We start from the raw sequence: 6,777 nt of genomic DNA, 5'->3' as shown, positions 1-6,777 counted from the left end.
ACTTTTGAGTCATGTGCTTTTTTTTTTGAGATCTAAACTATTTCTCATTTTCTACTTTATCTGTTCACAGGAAAACCACATAAGTCAATACTTAGCATTTGGATTCAGTAAAGGCTAAGCAAAGACAGGTGGAACAATATAGGAAAAAGGAGTGATTTATTATTTTTATGATGTTCATTTTCTTTTTTTTTTAATTTTTTTTATTTATTTATGATAGTCAGAGAGAGAGAGGCAGAGACACAGGCAGATGGAGAAGCAGGCTCCATGCACCAGGAGCCCGACGTGGGATTCGATCCCGGGTCTCCAGGACCGCGCCCTGGGCCAAAGGCAGGCGCCAAACCGCTGCGCCACCCAGGAATCCCTGATGTTCATTTTCAAACTTAAAATACTAATTGTAGCTTTTCCTCAAACTACTATATCTGCTAAATATAGGAATGTTGGTTGGCATTTCTGTAGCTGAGATCTAAAAGAGAGTCTTGAATGAGTTTGTGTGTTGGTGCTTCGGAAGCCAGTTCCAGTAGTAACTGTATTCATGTTTTCATTAATTCATTACCCTCTGGTAGTAATTGTTCTATTCTGCATTGAGATTTAGGAATTTCTTTCATCCCATGTATGCTTTGGGAGAAAGCTTGAATTGCCCATCCCTTATGTTTTTTTGCTGTGAATATATTGAGCATGTGGATGTGTGTGTGTGTGTGTGTGTGTGTGTGTGTGAGTGTGTGCATGCGCGTCTTGGTCTTCTATTTAGGGCTGTGCTTTTTCTGCATATATTGTGAAAAAAATGTTTCAAGAAAGTGTTTTTTTGTGTGTGAGATTTGGCATTTTTAAACTTCATTATAGATTGAAAGTCTTCCTAAAATAGAAGATGGGGAATGAAGCGACTATTTTCCAGTTTATGCTCTTTTCTATAAACGTAACTGCAGAATAAACCTAAATTTGTTAATTATCGAGCATCTTATTTTTTATTAAGTGCATATTCATAAATAAGTCCTTGTAGAAAGAAGGGTATCTAGTTGTTTTCTTCTTAGTAAACTGGATTTTCATTGTCATCTTCATATTGTCCTCAAGTTATAATTTAGACACTGTTTGGCAGTGAACAAACACAGTCCCTCGACAGAAGTGATTGTAAAAGACTGGAATGAGAAGTTGTTGAGGTAAAAGTTTCATCGTTACTGTGACATAAAACCAAGAAATGGAGAAAAAGTCCATTCCTTCCCATTTATGGAGTCACTGATCACTGACTGGGGGAAAATATATATTTTTTGTAGACAAGTAAAATCTGGTAAATAACCCATGGTATTTTGAAGAATCTTTGCCTGTAGATAATTATGTTGCTGGATTAGAGAAATTCAGGTCGAGTAGAAATAAATAATAAAACATAAAGTATATACTATGGAGTCAAGACAAAAAATAAAATATTTTTCTTATTTGAAAATTCTATTGAGAATAAGATCCGTATTTAATAAGAAAGTATTTTTCTATGATTATTCAAGATTAAATTTCAATGAGTTACATTATCAAGGATGTCTATGGAGAGAGTAGTTTTTTTTCCTGTGCCTTTTCTTTGAGCTCCTTTGGATTTTATTTTTCTGCAAGATCATTGTTCTTCACTCTAAAAGTTATAAATTAGAACTATAAGGGGCATTTTTTGTTTTTGTTTTTGCTTGTATGTCAGAACTTCTCAAGTCTTTTTCTTTTCTCCCGTAAGTATCGCTCTGGTCCATTTTGTTTCTATTTTCATACTAGCAGTGTGTATGAAAAGTATAAGAAGAGACAATGATCCTCCCCTAGTCAACACCAAGTTTCCTTAGCAGCCCATGTCTCCTTGCCTTGCAGAACTTTACCATGTAGATAGTGAAATTTACATTAGATTTTCGTAGAAAATTGCTGAACCTTACAAAAAAGTCTCCTTTAGTTTTGTTTTGTTTTTTTTTTAATCTTTTTTTTTTTCAGTTGAGGTAAAAGTTTCAGTGTATGGAAAGCTGCCCGTGGCACACGCGCCCCCGTGTTCCCTCCCAGGAGCTCCCGAGGCCCCTCCCTCGGTGCCCACCCGCCTCTCCCCACCCCTGCAGAAGCCCGGACTGGAGCCCGCAGCACCTCCACAGTCCCCCCACCCTGCAGCAAGAGGTGACCCCAGCCGCGGGGCTGAGCTGGGGGGACAGAGACATCGCCTGTTTGCAAAGCTGACAGCCTTCGGTGCAGTACCATCTCAGAGAAACTTCCTTTCAAACAATGCTTTCTGGAGCTACAGACCAGCTTGGGCATAAGAAAGGGGCTTTGCAAGAAACTTCAGATCACATCTGACATGGTTTTCTACGGTCATCAGGTCAGCGTTTGAAGTTGCCGTCTCCAAGCAACTCAACTCAGTAAGGAAGGGAAGGCTTTATGCGGGTTCACACCTTCTCATAAAGCCTCACATACACACGAGAAAGATCTTAGACCTATTAAAGCCAAAACTGGAAGATTCCATAACACTGAGTTTATTTATTTATGATAGTCACAGAGAGAGAGAGAGAGAGAGAGAGAGAGAGAGAGGCAGAGACACAGGCAGAGGGAGAAGCAGGCTCCATGCACCGGGAGCCCGACGTGGGACTCGATCCCGGGGCTCCAGGATCGCGCCCTGGGCCAGAGGCAGGCGCCAAACCGCTGCGCCACCCGGGATCCCTGGATTCCGTAACACTGAGTTTTAAAGAAAACCTGCAGGCGCGGAACCAGAGCAGCAGATCAACCAGAGCAAGGGACACTGCAGAGTTCCGGCGGGTGCGACTTCGCTGGTTTTGTCCTGATGTGCGAGTCCAGCGCTCAGTCTGAGTCGCTGCAGTGGAGCTGGATCCGCCGAACTGCTGCTCCCGGACCGAGGAGCTGCTGCTGCTGAGCCGGGCGGCCCTCCCGAGGGCGCAGAGCCCGCTTTCTCCTCCTTGGCAGGCTTCTCGTTGTTCAGCTGCCCACGGACGTCCTGCCGCGCGTCTCCGACTCCTTCCTTTCCTGAGCTAACTCCTCCTTGGACTTGGCCGCCTGCTTCTTCCCGCTCGTGGAGAAAGGCTCCCTTGGCTTTTCCTGTCAACAACACTTGACGCATCTCTCTAGCTCCCGCACAGTGGTGGGTTTCAGAGGCTCAAAGTCAATCTCTCTCTGCTCAGGCCTGGGTCCCTGAGCGAGGGCTCCGGGACTGGATGAAGTGGACCCCGCAGCCCCGTGTCCCCGGGCAGCCGGGCGGTCTAGGCTGAGCTGGCGCCCTCGGCCTAGCTCACGGGCAGGCCTTGCTCCTCCTCTCCGGGTCGTCGAGGCCGATGCCTGCTTGCCGCCCTGCTTCGGCTGCCTGCTGGCCTGGCTGCGCTGCCGGCCTTCTCGGCGGGAGCCCTCTTCGGTTGGGCCTGCTTGGCGGCGGGGCCCCCTTGGCCTTCTCGTCCTCAGACTTGGCCTTGTGCCTCTCCGTGTCCTCGTCTTCGTCCGCGTCCTCCTCCTTCTCCTCCTTTCCCTTCGGCTCCTTCTTCCTCTCTGGCTTGTTCCCGGGCCCGCGACAGGGCGGCGAGCTGCTCGTGCACAGCCTTCAGCTGCTCCTGCAGCTCCGCCAGCCGGGCCCGCTCCTCCTCCTCCCCCTCCTCCTCCTCCTCCTCCTCCTCCTCCTCCTCCTCCTCCTCCTCCTCCTCCTCCTCCGAGCTCTCCTCGCTGCTGCGGCTGCTCTCGGCGCCCCTGCTCAGCACGGGGGCTGCGGGCGCAGGCAGGGCCGGCGCCTCCCCCGGCTCAGCCGGCATCTTAGCAAACCGCACCTCAAACACGGCCGCAGCTTCCTGGCCACGGCCACCACCTTGTGGCCTGGGGGTTGTACTGGTAACAGCTGGAGAACATGAACCGGGTGTCAGCAGCGAAGCCCTGCGCGTCTGGGCACTCGCGACTGTCCGTCTTCTTGACAGTGCTGAGGTCCATCGGGTGCTCGGTGACGTCGTGGTAGTCGTGCAGCTCCAGGGCCTCGGCGTCCACCGGCTGGAGAAGGGCCAGGCGCAGGCCGCACGCTTCTTGCACGGCCTGTCCTCGAGGACGCTGTCACAGTGCCGCGAGTGCTCGGCAGCTCGCCCTTCCGGCCCGCATGCTGAGGCACCTCGCCGTCCTCTAGACCCTTCCAGGGCGGTGCGATGGGGCGGCCCCCACTCTCTCGCCGAGCCCCCACCTCGGCCTGCTTGGGGTCTGACGATGGCGGCGGCGATTCGCTCCGGCTCGCGGATGGAGTGGGCGTCGTGGTGGCTGCTTTCCGCTTTGCACCCTTTTCCTTGACGACAGGCGCTGTGGGAGGGACCACAGGGATGGATGATGGGCGTCGAGGGAGGGGGTGGGGCGGCGGCGGGGGCGCAGGGACCGACGTGATGTTTGCGGTAATGGTTGGCAGAGGGGGGCAGCAATGACAGGCGTCTGGAGACAGTGGGGGGACGCTCTGGAAGGGGGTTGCTGGGGAGACAGAGGACACGGCCACCACTTGCTGCCCACCTGCACTCCGGGTTCCTGCGCCGCGTTCCGGCCTTTGCCCTTCGGAGCAGGGGGTAATAATTCAACTTCGTCCTGGGGCACCTGGGCCACTCTCTGCAGAAAAATTTTCTCTAAGGCTTGGGCCGTTAGCACTGTGTCATCTGTGGGCTTGTTGTAAATGTAACAATTTGTAAACATGGTGTGGAAGTCCTGCACGCATTCGCTGGCGCTCCAGTAATAATTATTTTCTAGTCTCTTCTGAATAGTCCCCATATCCATTGGGTGTTTATGATTTTATGGTAATCGGGCAGGTTTAGCTTGATTGCATCCACGGGCTGGTAGAAGGGCCAGGCGAGCTGGTGATTCCAGGGCGTCTTTACCACCACGTTCTGCGCGTACTGCAGCTGCTTGGTCTTGCGGCCAGGCTTGGCGGGGTTGGAGACCTCCCGCGGGTTCCCCGGGATCCCCGCGGGCGCGACCGTCCTGGTGGTGGACATCCTCCGCGGCTCGCTCACTGGCCGTCACAGCAGCGGCTCAGGGAGGCCCTCGCTTCCACTGCGCTCCTTTTGGAGGCCTGACATCCCCTTTGTAGGCCCAGCCAGGCAGCACTTGGCCTCGGCGGCTCCGACGGCCGTCCCTCCGCTCCCTATATAGATTCTGGATAACAGTTCTTTATTAGATGGTTCTTTTGTAAATATTTTCTCCAACTCTGTGCTTTGTCTTCTTATTCTCTTGACATTGCTGTTTGCAGAACAGAAAATTTTAATGGAGTCCAGTGTATCAGTTATTTCTTTCATGGATTGTGCCCTGGTGTTGGATCAAAATCATAGCCATACCCAAGTTCACCTGCATTTTCTCCTACATTATCTTGCAGAGGTTTTATAATTCTGCATTTTATATTTAGAACTGTGATCTGAGTTTATATTTGTGAAGGATGTGAAGTCTGTGTCTGGACTCAGTATTTTTGCATGTGGTGTCCAGTTTTACATTATCATTTGTTGAAAATACTGTCCTTTTCTTTCACTGTGTTGTCTAGTCCTTTGTCAAGATCCATTGACTATATGAATCTCATTAACTTTTAAAAGGATGTGATAGAATGAATTTGAATAGCTAAGTGAACATAAATGGGAGGTTCCAAACAGAAGAAATGGACTGTGGTAAGGCATTAAAATGAGTGAGGAGGAAAGTAATCTTGATTTATTAAAGAAACTGTGATAGTTTGAGCTTATGTGCAAGAGAAGCATAGAGATTGTTGAGTATTAGCTTAACCATGGTAAGGATTATTATACTAAATAATACGAAAGCCATTTAAGGATTTTAATGCAATTGCATGAATTTTAAAGGTCTTTAAATGTTTATACTTTGGCAGTGTGTAGAATGTATTGAAGGGGAAAGTAGGGAAATAATGGTTTCAGTTGGGAGGCTTTAAGAGGAAAGGTAAGAGATTATCATGAACAGAAATGACATGGAAGAGATAGGTCATAATAAAAATTTAATAAGTAGAATAAAGAAACGCTTGGCTGAGTTTTGGGAGAAAGGGAAAAGGGATGTTTTAAGTAATACTCCTGAATTTTTATCTTGACTTATAAGATATAGAGTGTGGGGGGGGGGGGAGCAGGAGGGAGGGAGGAGATCATTACTTTTTTTTGACACTAATAAGAGAACAGTGCATTAGAGAAACAAAATTTGGATTTATTGACGTAAATAATTGAAGCTTTGATACTGTACTGGATTTACCTGGGTGAGAGGAAGGTCCAGTGTTCTTAACTAAAACTTTGACATGGCGGCACCACTTTAAATTTTCCATTCTAGCTGAAGTCTGAAAAATGAAGTCTCCTCTTTTCAAAGGAGAGAGGTTGTTAAGTGTAAATATAAATAAGGATAAAGGGTCAAATACTAAACCCTAAGGAGAAGCTCATAATTAAGGAAATGTAAGGAAAGATAAGCCTTTGGAAAAAAATTAGAAGTGGATGAACTATTAAGTAGGGTTGTTTTGGGATACCAGCAAATAGGTCTAACTCTTAAACAGAACCAAGAATTTGATGAAAATGAGAAAGGAGAAAATTTCATATTAGAAAAAGGAATGTCACTAGTGCTCGTTTTTTGAGTACCTGCTATATATCATGCATGATCTGAGATCCCACAGTAAGCAAAGATGCAGATATTCCTCTGCTCTCAGAGTCTGCTTCCTAACTGGGGAGAGACTGAACCTATAATAAATGAGTAAATTACATCTTTTTGAAGGGCATAATGCTGAAGGAAAAAAAAAAAAGTCCTGGTAAGGGTAATGGGGAAATGATGTGGTTGGCAGAGAAC

The 6,777-nt window shown here is 47.7% G+C and overlaps 1 pseudogene; it reads right to left on the bottom strand.

Annotated features, from left to right (window-relative positions):
* Positions 1-2,594: 2,594 nt before the first annotated feature.
* Positions 2,595-4,958, bottom strand: LOC119878266 (annotated as a pseudogene).
* Between the last annotated feature and the right edge of the window lie 1,819 nt (positions 4,959-6,777).

Source organism: Canis lupus, unplaced genomic scaffold (genome assembly GCF_011100685.1).
Source record: "Canis lupus familiaris isolate Mischka breed German Shepherd unplaced genomic scaffold, alternate assembly UU_Cfam_GSD_1.0 chrUn_S133H293, whole genome shotgun sequence".
NCBI classification, from domain to species: domain Eukaryota; kingdom Metazoa; phylum Chordata; class Mammalia; order Carnivora; family Canidae; genus Canis; species Canis lupus.
Note: the sequence above shows the minus strand (reverse complement) of the source record. Positions and strands in the feature narration are given on the sequence as shown.